The sequence below is a fragment of the Rosa rugosa genome, chromosome 3, assembly GCF_958449725.1.
Source record: "Rosa rugosa chromosome 3, drRosRugo1.1, whole genome shotgun sequence".
In the NCBI taxonomy this organism is placed as follows: Eukaryota; Viridiplantae; Streptophyta; class Magnoliopsida; order Rosales; family Rosaceae; genus Rosa; species Rosa rugosa.
In genome coordinates, this window is record NC_084822.1 from 5,562,002 (window position 1) to 5,574,534 (window position 12,533).

A 12,533-nucleotide genomic window follows, 5' to 3' on the forward strand; every position below is an offset into this window, starting at 1 on the left:
CAATCATTAACATATCATAATTTTTTCATAGCTTTTTGTATTTTTGTTAACAAAATATTATGACATATAAATATAATGGGCTCGATCCTGCCCACCCAAAAAAGCCCGGCCCGGCCCTAAAAAGCCCGTAAGGCCCTGGGCCTTGATTTTTAAGAGAAGCTCGGCCCTGCCCGGCCCGAAAAATAAAAAAAAATATGTTTTGGCCCTGCCCGGCCCGGCCCGAGCCCATTAATTTTGGGCAGGGCCGGCCCTGCCCTGCCCATTGACGACCCCTAACTCAATGGAAGCCAACGGTGTGCTTTCTTCATGGCTTTTTGGGTACTGTGGTCTGAACGAAATAATGTATTGTGGAAAGATAGCTATTTTTGTGCATCGAACGTAGCCCAATGGGCTAGCAAATTCCTTGATGAGTACCAGCAGTTACATATCAATGGGGGTGCGAAATCTAGGAGGGAGAAGACAAAATGGCAGAACCCTCCTAGTGGGCGACTGAAGGTGAACATAGATGGTAGCTACCGGGCTGACTATGGTGATGGAGGAGTGGGGTGGTAATTGATAGGAGCATAAATGCGACATATAACATGTGCAATCGTTTACACTTTTATTAGTTATTTCCTTTAAAAAGTCAGTTTTAACTTTGTTTTCTTTTTGGGTAGTTCGTGAAGTAGTTCAAGAGAAATAGGAGCTTAAAGGGAGCAACGAAGCCATGGATCATGAAGTAATGATGCAGAGGACCAATTTGATCAATCTTTTGTCCGGAAATTACAAGGGAAGTCTACAAAAATCGTTGTGCAAAACAGTAGCTGCAAAGCAGAAAACTGCAGTTTCAGAATCAGCTTTCTGGGAACTGTCTTGAGGAGCAATTCTTGCATTCTTCCAGCTGAACCTTTGCAGAAAGGGCCAGCGATCCTTGAAGACATGATTTTATGCTTTAACATGAGCCAAAGAACTGGTAAAAAGCGTCAACGAGGTAGCAGGAAATCAAATTCAAATTAGGCTTCCCGATAAGGCAGAAACTGTCAGCTTTTCACGAAGCTTTTTGGGAAATCTTTCCGGAGACTTTCTTGGAGTTTTTCCAGAAGGTTATTGATCATTATAGAAGATGTGATATCATAGAACACGTGGGAGTCAAGAACCATCCAGAAACTTGGCAAAATGAAGTCGTTCCTTGTCCAAGAAATAAGCTTCAGATACATAAATTGAGTCCCAATCAAAACAGGACAGTTTGATAGAAATCTTCTATGGACGGATTTTGGGCATTTTTTGGAAGGTTATTGATGCTGCAAATATCAAGGAGAGTCCTAGAATGATTCCTCAAGATTTTGGGAAGATTACTAAGGCTTGAAAATCATTTAATTGTGCACCAATTAAAGGAATCCTCAAACAACTAGGGGAGGCTTTCAAAGCAGAATTGGAAAAGGAAACTTGGGTTGTGTATTCCATACATATAGAGGCTCTGAACATGTTGAAAAGTACCAACCTACAACGCCATCTTCTGCCCCCAAACCCTAGTACACAAAGTCTTGAAATTCCCAAGTCCTCCAAGAGCAAAAACCGTGCACACCATCATCCATCTTCCATCAAGCTTAGCCGTGACCCATCTTGAAGGAGTGCTTGCATCCAAGGCTGCTTAAAAGTGAATTTGTGGCTCTCATATTCTCCCTTTTACGGTTTTTATTCTTTTGTAACCTAATACTCATGCTTTTATTTGTTAAATTTAAGACGGTGTGTGGCTAATTACTTTTTGTTAGGGGTGAGGTTTGAAGCCCCAATTATGTAGAACATATGTTTTTTTTTTAATTTAGTTTCTTGATCTTTGGTGTGAATTGGTTTCTTGATCTTTGGTGTGAATTGGTTGTTTAATTTTGATTGATTGAAAACTTTTGCATGTGTTTGTTTTATGGTGGCCAACATACTATTTATGCATGTAATTGGAGCAAGGTTTAGAAAATAATTCACCTAATCATCTTGTTTTCTAATCCACAAGTATGCAAGGCTTTGGACAAAAGCTGATGTTTTAAACAACTAGAAGAGCAAGCTAGGTAGACGTTCCACACTAGACTGCAACTCTATAACCAATCGTTTTCATGAGATCTTAATGCTTCAAATGTGTTGACACTATATGTGTTGTTGATAGGATAGCATTCTATACCTTGATTGCATGTTTGATAGGCTTAGCTATTGTACGTTCACATAGCTAGACTAAGTAATTAGGGAAACATTAATAAGGGACATGATCTGCTCCGACTTGTTTCTTGGTTGTTTCTGTTCACACCTTAGTAATTGAAACTAGGTTAACTTAACATTGTTCGAAAGTAATTGGTGGTGGATTTCCGAGTCTCTAACGTCTTCTCCATATTGTTTTTCAAACTTTAAAATCGTTTTTGCTTTCTTATTTTTCTTTTATTTTCGTAGAAACTTAAAAATCCCAAATCTGTTCAACTTAGGATTACAACGCACCCTTCTATCCCCATCTTGTCCTGCCATCTTTTCTTTTTCCCCACCTTTGACGTTTTTCTTTTTCTTAGTTTTGTTATTTGTTTTGTGCTTTAGTTAGTTTAAATTAGTTTGTTTTTATTTTGTGTGATTAATTTGTTACCCTCAATCTTTGGCATCGAACGATCATTGCTTACTCTATATTGCTAACGACTACATCTTGCAGGGTTAAGTTGAGCGCCTATTTTGGGCGTATCAGTAATACGTGATGAACATGGTGTCTGTTTGGCAGCTCTAGCACGCTACTTCCCGCATGCTTCTTCCGCTTTGCACATGGAAGCGGAAGCATGTAGGGTAGGGCTTCTATTAGCTGTTCACCAGAACATGACTGCTCTTGATTTTGAGAGTGATTGCTCCCTTGTGGTTCCTGCTTTACAGCATGATGTGGAAGATCGATCTGAAATTGGGCGCATTATGGTTGATTGTAAGTCATATTTGACGTCTTTTCACTCTTTTCAGATTAGACACATCTTCCGTGAAGCAAATGGTGCTGCAAATAGATTGGAGCACCTTGCTAGTTTTAATTATCTTTTTGATGTTTGGTTAGATGATTCTCCTGTTATTATTCAGGGTGTACTCTACGGGACTTTTGTACTGATGCTCGAGGTTAAGGTGTTATGTCCCCCTCGACGCATTCTCATTATTCTAATATAATAAGCCAGGCGTGGGGATGAGCCTCCCAGCTTGGCTGGGTTCCAAACCCCTTTCAAAATAAAAATCAAAAATAGAATCCTAGATAGTAAAGTATATTACGCAAATATATATTTGGAATCCCAACCAAGATTTTGCTCGAGAATCCCGATATATCGAAAAGAGTAATTAATGATTAATTCCATCATTAAGAAGCCTATTTGAATACCAAAATTTCAATATTCAAATCATTCTTCTTAATGTGAAGATGATTCTTTCTTTTCGAGATTCTTTGTTGAAATTGGCTAAAATATCGTCCTACATGCATCAGTCTCCTCTAATTGAAAAGAACTCGACCTTGAGTTCCTCTTGAATGCAACTTGATCATTTAGTAGGAATAAAACATGATAAACCATCAACTTCAATATTCTCAAGTTTAAAAGGTATCACCATGAATCCAATACCGTAGACAAGTTTAAAATAAGCATCTTGAAACTTGATCTCCTCTACTTGAAAAGGAATAGGCATTGACTTCCCCTCGAGCATTTACCAACATGCCTTTTTAAATTATTAATCGTTCGTGTATTATCATAACTAGCAATGTTGGCCGCGCTCTGCTGCGGGAATTATTGCTGTTTTTTTAAAGTATATGAATTGGTTCAACAAAAGTGGTGAAACAAATTGACAAACAGATGATTGGAGCATATAGGTGTTCAAACTTATGGATTAATAATGTGAAATGAATTTTGATTGAAAAATGTGAATCGTTAAATCGAAGTGAAGTCATAAATTGAATACAATTTATGTCAAAGAAAATGAAGCTATAAATCAAGTACAATATTGCAATTTGTTTGCTTAGTAATTATATGGCTCGTTATACAATCCCATTCATCTGTACTTCATGTTGTTGTTGGTTGCTGGTTCATCGATTGCAATTTGTTTGAAGGAAGACCCTGTGTTGCTCCGTCAGCAATGATGATTACCAAATATTCTGCATTTTCAAACATGAAGAATTCCAGTTTAAGATGAAAGCTGTATAAGGAACCGGAACACAGCTGTATAAGGAAGGAGGTATGATTATACTGAAGAAGAATATGAAAATAGATGCGACATGGGAATTTTACAACTGGTATGCAGTGTAGACAGCAATCTGGAAACATAATGCTATTTACAACTACACATCCAGTAGACAAACATGAGTGATATATATGCTTAGTTTAAGAGTTCAGAAAAGGATTTTACATGCAATGCAAAGCTTTTTTGAAAACGTTTCAGCCTTAGAAAACTGGAAAACTGTGAAATGTCTATCAAAATTACCAATTTCCATACCAAAATGACAATAGCTGAATGTTCAGGTTTAGTAATACTGATGGAATACATTTTGTTAGCTACACAGATTAAAGAAAGTTTATTCATTCTTTTAAACTTTTTTGTTTAGACAAAGAAAGCAAGAACATAAAGAAGAGCATCAGCAGAACCAATGCTAGGCAGTAGCTGCTTTCTTAAGTTTTTTGTAATGAATTTTTATGCATTGTGAGATGAATATAGAATTTTTATGGTGGACAGAACTAATTCATCTATCTGTGCAATCCAATTTTAAAAGTTGATGAAAGAAAGAAAATTCAACTGAAGATTTCTGCTGAAGTAATGAGTCTATATAAAGTGTAAAATGATGTTGTCAATTCAGATTGTAACCAAACTGTGGGGAAAAAAAAAAACTTGAAAAGACAATACCTTTAATCTGGTAATACATAGAACAACAGGTTGCTCATCGTGAGTTCAGTACCAATTGCAGCTACAATCATAACCGAGAACAATAAGAATCAGGTCCAGAATTGAAAGCAAAAGAATCAGTACGATATTCAAGTGCATTAACATGAAGTATGATATAATTGAATTTTTGTTGGCCTCACAAAAGCAAAGTACAGACTGAACTCACTGAAGGTGCAAAAGCAGTAATAGCTGATCAGATTAAAAATTGTAAACCAATGTAGATCCAGAAAAATTACCAAGCAAGAAATACTTTCATTCTTTGTGAGACGACAGTAAATTTCGTTTTTTACCAACTGTAAGCTTTCAGATAGCTGCAAATGCAGGAGAAAAGAGAGAATAGCTTTTGCAAATTTCATGCTCAATAAAACAAATGAAATTAAAGCTACGTTATTTTGTGCTTCTGGCATTTTAGAGTTGGAGTATAGGTGGTGTGCATGTAATATAATAGAAGCAAACTTTGTGGTGAGCATCTTCAGTGTGAAATTAACAAATCCAAAGTTGGATTAATTAGATATACAGAATGGAAATGTGTAGATGAGTTTTGTACCAAAGGGAAGTAGATGAAATAATTCAATTTTGGAAGCTAGGCTAAACTAAGTATTCAGGAATGTAGGGAGAGTTCTAAAAATTGATTGTTTAGATACATGCAGCTATATGTTTAGCCATATATATATATCTATGTTCTGGTTTTCAAGTCAATATATATATGGTCAATTTGTGCTAAACTTGTTATGCAGATTAATAAGTGTTTGATGGGTCATAATTTGAAGTATGTGGGTTAGCTACGTTTAAACAATGGTGTTTGTGAATTGAGCTAATGAAGAAAAACAGTAGGGATTTTTTTACATCAATGAAAAAGGGAAATTAAGAATAGGTATGAAATGAAAAGTAGAAGGAAAAGAAGATAACCTGACTGCAAAAAAACCAGACTGTCAACACAGAAATTGACATCCACCAGTAATAAGCAAAACCTGCAAGAAGAGTAAATCAGAACAAATTGCAAATCAAGAAAACAAAAGATATTATAAGATTGAATGCAAAATGAAACGGGCTATGTAATGTAATGTATATCTGATGTGATAGATAAAATTTCAAATTCTCATGGTTTTGACTCTACATGCATCATCTTCAAAGCTAATAGTACCCACAGATTCAGGTTGGGAAAAATCCACCCGACGTATTTTCACCAGAAATCCTCCTTCTTTTCAATCTTGATGTAAATCGCTCAATTGCAAACCTCACGATCTTCCCGCGTCTATGCTCCACCCGTCCACAAAAACCAAGGTCAAAAAGGACCTTCCAACCCCCTGAATGGCAGCTTCGTATTTTCCTAGACATCGGAGGGTAAAAGAGACTGTTCACTGTACTTAGAACAGTGTAACAGTGCATCCACGCTTAATATATGTATAATATGTACTAACCTTGAGTGCTTGGCGTGATTGCTCCCTTGAAAGCGTGCCTCCTTAAAAGTTCACTTTTTGTCTCTTCGAGAATTCATCTCCTCGAGAGAAACAAACCTCCACGATCCCTTGCTTTCAACTCACCTCCTTGAGAGTTCTTTTTCGTGACGTATAATTTACTTCCCTACATGCCCCCTTGTTTTTCTTCTATGTTTCAGTAAGAAAAACAAAACAAAAACGCAATGAATTGGAGAATTTGAAACCAAACCGGCCTATGTTACCAACAGGCAATATCTTATGGGATTGCCCTCATGCCCTAATTGGTCCGCATCCTCTATTAATCTTGTAATCTACGTTGCTCCGTGTCCTAGGAGAATAAGATCCGTCACCTACCCCTGCGTACAGCGAGGGTGAGGTCCATCATCCTATCCCCGCCTGCAGCGAGGGTGAGGCACGCCATCCCAACCCTGCCTATAGTGAGGATGTGGTCCATCATCCCACTGATGTGCTCATATTATCCTATATTTCTATACCTCTTAATCTTGATTTTTATGTTTAGGTCTCTTTATTTATGATTCATTTACGTCTTTTAGTGTTTTTGTAGGTTTGTTCCGTAGAAAGAAGAAAAGAAAAGCCAAAATGAGCTAAGTAGGATTGAAAGGCGATTGCAATACCACGTTCCAGAATCTGCCTGTGCAGAACATCCAACTTCCTCGAATTACTGGGAGTTACTCAGATCGAATCAGACAATGAACCTTATATCATTGGAAAGCTACGGATGTCTATTTTCTGTAGAATTTTACGGATCTTGATTTCGATACTTCTGGAGAAAGTTATGATTATTTGAGTGAAAATAGGTCGGACAGTAAATCTGCTCGGGAGTTCACTAACATTCATGGAGAACTCAAGTTCCGTGGCACAAGATCATCAATCCTAATGTTTCAAGGAAGTTAATTCAGATGAGTATTCAATGAGGAACTTATTCCTACTTTTACAAGAGTATGTTTTTTCCCATTCCAAATGAAGAAAGGAATCTAAATCCAAGTTTTACAAGGAAACATGAAGCCAAAGATGAGCAGAAATCTTCCCTATATAAGGGAGCACGAATTTACATGTGTTTGGACCCAAAATGCAAAATTGGAGCCAAACAACATGAGAGAGGAGTCTCGGAGCACAATGTAGACGCCTAAGGAGCAGAGACGACTCATCCATCTTCCCTTTCTTTTCCCTTCCATTCTTTTTATGTTTTTTTTCCTATGTTTTAATTAAATATATTTTGCTAAACCTTTTTTTTTTAGGGTTAGGATGATGCCCTATCATGATTGTTTATGTACGTTGATGATTTATTGATGGATTTATAGTTTCTTTATGATGAATTCTTAGTCACTATTTGAATTGATGCTTTATGTTTAAGTTATTTGATTGATCACCTTAGGGCTTTGCATCTAGTAATTAGAAGATGAATTTGAGGCGTACCTGCAATATAATTCAAATTAGATTCTTGTGATTAAGAGTTGTGAATTACATTATTGTCGTACCTGATGTAATGGTTTGCATTATTCTCTTGTTCTCTAGAACGTAATGAGTCCTATGTGTTAAATTTATGCCGTACCTGGATAAACTGCATGTTAGGATATACGACCTCTGCCGTACCTGGAGAGAATCATACACTTAAGGAAAACTATGGTCTAAGTGCCGTACCTGGACTTAGATACGGGAATTTTCATCAAAATAAATAAATGAATCTGTTAATTGCATCGAAACATAAATAGGATTGTTAGTGGTTGATTTCGAAACCCTAGGTTTTATCATTATTTGTTTATTTGTTTGTTTCTTTAATTCTCAAATTATTTGTTTATTAAAAAAAACCCAAAAATCAATATCTTCTTTTGCTTGATTGTTTATGTGATTTTGTGTTTGGATTAATTGAGTTAGGGTTTAAATTGATTATCAATCCTCAGTTGGAACGACCTCGTACTTGCACACTATACTAACGACGATTCGTGAGCTTGCGAGTTTTAATTAAAATTTCACAACAAATTTTTGGCGCCGTTGCCGGGGATCGATGATTGATTTTGATTCTAACTTGATTACCAATCTTGATTTTATATTTTTTTTTATTTAGTTTCTATAATTTTTAGTTTTAAGTTTGCTAACATTTATCTTTTTGTGTTTCAGGTTCTGTACCTTCTTTTTGACCTAGATTCTGGATATCTTCCTGGAAGTTTTAATAGGCTTATTGCATATCACCAGAAAGCTACACGAGTCTAGTTTCCAACGCACCAAGCGGATCATCATTCGGAGCTCTGAGCTAAGAGATATTTGAGAAATACCGAACTGTGCTCAATCTGTACGGAAAATTTTCCTGATGACTTCTGCGATCTTTCTGACTTCAACATCGGCTTTGTGCTATTCTTCACAAAATGCCAGGGAGCTCTAAACTCTTCTCTTTACTTTCTTGTTTTTATTTGTCACTTATCTCTTTTCCATACTTTTATGTGCATTGCATGCTTTAATTCTCTCAACATTGAGGACAATGTTAGATTTAACTGTGGGGGAAGAGATTTTTGATTTTTGTTTATATTAGGTTGTTAGTTTTGTGGGTTTATAAAATAAAATGGAAAAAAAAATTGTTTTCTTTGTTCTTTTTGCGTCTTTGTTTTTTTTTGTTTTTGTTTTCGTGAGTCTTAGGCCTGTCAACACCTATGATGCGTATATATTTCAGAAATCATGGCTTAAGAGGATCATAAAATTGAGATGATGTTTGACTTTATTCTTTGGTTAATAAAGATGTATGATTGACATATGTATGTGTAGTGGATGTGGTTTTGCTTACATGGTACAGAAAAGAGCATGTTAGGATAAGTTTTTGATTCATACATAACCTATGTGAGATATTTGAGCATATTTGCCTTTTCTTTGTTGAGTGTTAAATGAAAAAAAAATATATGTCATCTTATTTTCTTGGCGATGATTTTGTTGATCTCATTATTCTTTCATCTTGATTGATTGCTTGCCATAGATTAAGTTTAATAGACTATAGAATGCTAGAATTCACTCTTATACTTGTTGAAACTTTTATCAATACATGCTTGGACCTTGGAAAGGATAAAGGCACCCTAGAAAATTTTCACCATTGCCAAATAAGCCTGTGTCCCTATTTGTGTGCACAAGATGTGCAACCTCCCTAGATAAACCCCTTTGAGCCTACATTAAGCCTTTTCTTTCATCACCCTCATAATCCTTAACCCTTGAACCTTAGTATAGTTATATCTTTATCTTTTGTTCTAAAGACTTAGTGGAGCTAATTTTTGAGACATACAAGAAGTTTTTGGCGTCAAGAATGAAGATGGAAAAGAGAAGGAAGTTCAAGTGTGGGGGTAAGACTTGTCCATAGAAAAAATATATATGTATCTATGTGCCGTGAAAAGAAGAGAAGAAGAAAAAAAAAATTGAAAAAAATTATATGTGACGGCAAAAGAAAAAAATATGATAAGTGTTTATGGATTTTAGTCCCCGGTCCCCATTGTGGATTTGGAGTTTGCTTTGAAGTGAAGGCCTCTTCAAGAAAAATTTGGTCTTTGTCCAATTCACAAGTGTTCAAAGGAAGTTTAGAATGAAGCATGAGCCCAACAATGATGACATTTGGCCCTTTATGAAGACTTGGAAGGAGTCTATGATCACATTTCTATTTGGTGGAATTTCAAGATTGTCTTTCTACATCAACAAGAGCTCTACTAGGTTTTTAGGATACTTTGTGATTTTCCTATCTCTTCGTTTCTATAAACCCTAAGCCTTGGCCCCATTACAACCTTAATTATAAGACCTCTTTGATCCTTGAAAAGAGCAGCCTTTGATCTGTGGAGATGAGTTATAAAAGTTGAACCTATGGCTTGGGTCCATTTGTGCAAGTAGTTGGTATCCTTCATGAGTTGAAAAAAAATATTTTCAGAAAAAGCTTTTTATTTCTATTATATGTGAGCTATTTGTTTGTCTTATATATTATCTCTCTCACATATAACTTGAGTGAATATATGCTTTTGCATGAGCCCATGAATCTGAGAGAAGAAAGAGGGTAAACCGGTGAGGATTTGAGTCATAACTTGTTTGAAGCATGCTGAGATTAATATCAACAATGTTGCCCCCATGTCCTACATGTTTATATGATGAAGTTATATGTTTTTGTTGACTCTCGAATAAATGTTGGATTGATTCTTGGTTGTTGTGCTAATCTTGATGCCATGAAAGTACGAGATTTTTGAGACTAACGTTGAAAGGCTTAGTGTGTTTTTGTTTGTTTTGTTTTGTGTCTTTGTATTTTTTAGTTTTCGTTGTTTTGCTCGAGGACTAGCAAAGTCTAAGTGTGGGGGTATTTGATGTGCTCATATTATCCTATATTTCTACGCCTCTTAATCTTGATTTTTATGTTTAGGTCTCTTTATTTATGATTCATTTACGTCTTTTAGTGTTTTTGTAGGTTTGTTCCATAGAAAGAAGAAAAGAAAAGCCAAAATGAGCTAAGTAGGATTGAAAGGCGATTGCAATACCACGTTCCAGAATCTGCCTGTGCAGAACATCCAAATTCCTCGAATTACTGGGAGTTACTCAGATCGAATCAGACAATGAACCTTATATCATTGGAAAGCTACGGATGTCTACTTTCTGTAGAATTTTACGGATCTTGATTTCGATACTTCTGGAGAAAATTATGATTATTTGAGTGAAGATAGGTCGGACAGTAAATCTGCTCGGGAGTTCACTAACATTCATGGAGAACTCAAGTTCCGTGGCACAAGATCATCAATCCTAATGTTTCAAGGAAGTTAATTCAGATGAGTATTCAATGAGGAACTTATTCCTACTTTTACAAGAGTATGTTTTTTCCCATTCCAAATGAAGAAAGGAATCTAAATCCAAGTTTTACAAGGAAACATGAAGCCAAAGATGAGCAGAAATCTTCCCTATATAAGGGAGCACGAATTTACATGAGAGAGGAGTCTCGGAGCACAATGTAGACGCCTAAGGAGCAGAGACGACTCATCCATCTTCCCTTTCTTTTCCCTTCCATTCTTTTTATGTTTTTTTTCCTATGTTTTAATTAAATATATTTTGCTAAACCTTTTTTTTTTAGGGTTAGGATGATGCCCTATCATGATTGTTTATGTACGTTGATGATTTATTGATGGATTTATAGTTTCTTTATGATGAATTCTTAGTCACTATTTGAATTGATGCTTTATGTTTAAGTTATTTGATTGATCACCTTAGGGCTTTGCATCTAGTAATTAGAAGATGAATTTGAGGCGTACCTGCAATATAATTCAAATTAGATTCTTGTGATTAAGAGTTGTGAATTACATTATTGTCGTACCTGATGTAATGGTTTGCATTATTCTCTTGTTCTCTAGAACGTAATGAGTCCTATGTGTTAAATTTATGCCGTACCTGGATAAACTGCATGTTAGGATATACGACATCTGCCGTACCTGGAGAGAATCATACACTTAAGGAAAACTATGGTCTAAGTGCCGTACCTGGACTTAGATACGAGAATTGTCATTAAAAGAAATAAAAGAATCTGTTAATTGCATCGAAACATAAATAGGATTGTTAGTGGTTGATTTAGAAACCCTAGGTTTTATCATTATTTGTTTATTTGTTTGCTTCTTTAATTCTCAAATTATTTGTTTATTAAAAAAAACCCAAAAATCAATATCTTCTTTTGCTTGATTGTTTATGTGATTTTGTGTTTGGATTAATTGAGTTAGGGTTTAAATTGATTATCAATCCTCAGTTGGAACGACCTCGTACTTGCACACTATACTAACGACGATTCGTGCGCTTGCGAGTTTTAATTAAAATTTCACAACACCCACCCTTGCCTACAGCGAGGGTGAGGCATGCTATCCTACCCCCGCCGCCGGCTAGGGTGTGGTCCATCATCTCACCCCTGCCTGCAGTGAAGGTGTGGTCCATCATCCCACCCTCGCCTGCAGTGAGGGTGAGGCACGCCATCCCACCCCCGCCTACAACGTGGGTGTGGTCCATCATCCCACCCCTGCCTGCAGCGAGGGTGAGGTCTAGAATGTCGCACAAGTTAAGCGACCAACATTTTAGTCATTCAGACGACCAACCTCCATTGCATTTCAAGATCAATTGTAAACGAAAATCACAAGAGTAACTGCTAAATGTTGATCGATTTTACCTGGGTTGGTGCCCATTTGCTACTTTGAA

General features: G+C 36.3%; 1 long non-coding RNA gene across 1 annotated transcript; it reads right to left on the minus strand.

Annotated features, from left to right (window-relative positions):
• Positions 1-3,818: 3,818 nt before the first annotated feature.
• Positions 3,819-5,884, minus strand: LOC133735950 (uncharacterized). Its single transcript, XR_009859359.1, has 3 exons — positions 5,136-5,884; positions 4,861-4,921; positions 3,819-4,117 (listed from the first exon to the last, which is right to left on the minus strand). It is a non-coding gene; the product is annotated as an uncharacterized LOC133735950 (long non-coding RNA).
• Positions 5,885-12,533: the final 6,649 nt, after the last annotated feature.